Genomic DNA, 1,257 nt, shown 5'->3' with positions numbered 1-1,257 from the left:
TGTTAATTTCAGTTTATTTTGAGCAAGATCTTTTCTTTTTTACAAAAACAATTTGGGCTTAATCAATAAATACACTTGCACACACAAACACACCTTAAGTGAAGGGTGCTTGGTTTACATCGCCAAGCCAAGACTTAACATAATAAATTTATCTCCCCTCATCGAGACAAAGGCATATTGTTGATCTCCCTTCACCATTTCTGTGTCACATGTGTCTTACCACCATTGTGCCACCAAGGAATTTGTCGTGGAGATTCTTAGGCCTGCATCCCCAATTTTTGCTTGGGCATATTACCCCTCCCCATCGGGTTCAGGTTCATAGCTGTTCGAGTCCCCATACCGAGTATTCTCCTGGTTCATTTTATTCCTCATCTGATTCTGAGCCTCCTTCATCGCATATCGTCACCATGTCTGGACCCACAGCTAATGCAAGAACCTAACCTGGTGTTGGCTCTGATTCTATCCTGGTGGTCACATCAATCAGAACCGTCTCAGGAATGGTTCCAGTAACCCCCATGCTCTCCTTTATTTTTTGGTTAAGTATACTGGATTTTAGCCAGTTGATAAACGACCCCATACACCATGATGTTGGTTGGCATTCTATGTCGACTAAGCTTCCCTTAGACATCTCAAATTTTGAGAGTAATGCTGGAGAGGATCCTACAACCATGTACAATCCTTCCACATGTGGTGTTCGTCCAACTCCATTACTGTTGAATCCATTCATCTTCAGTCGTTCCAATGCACGCTCACTAGAGACGCTACAAAATGGTATGTAGACTAGCCCACCATATCTAATTCTATTTTCACGACGCTTGCTAAAGCGTTCCTTTCATATTTCCAGTTACCTCTCTGGTAAGACACCAATACAGAGCTATTGACCTCATTCCGTCAGTCCTCTACCACTCACCTTTCTGACCATGTTCAAGAGTGGCATCGAAGTAGGAGCACATGTCGTGCCCCACCCTTCGAAGGCCGTGTCTACCTAGATTGGTTTCTTAGGAGCCTTTCATCACCCATTGTAAAATATGTCATGTGCCATTTTCCTTAGACCAAGGAAGAAGCTCTCCAAACTGCTCTAACATATGATCTAATTTATGCGCAATTCGGTTATGTTTATACCATCATTCCAGAAATCCCTCGTCCTTGAAGTGCCAATGCATTAGGGGAATCTCATGCCACCGATGGTATCGTTGGAACCCTTTCACATCCTTCATCATATACCCAACAAAGATATGGCTATCCGTAGGGGGGCAC

Source organism: Pinus tabuliformis, chromosome 8 (assembly GCF_031772625.1).
Source record: "Pinus tabuliformis cultivar Carrire ecotype Pingquan chromosome 8, CPIR1, whole genome shotgun sequence".
In the NCBI taxonomy this organism is placed as follows: Eukaryota; Viridiplantae; Streptophyta; class Pinopsida; order Pinales; family Pinaceae; genus Pinus; species Pinus tabuliformis.
Note: the sequence above shows the minus strand (reverse complement) of the source record.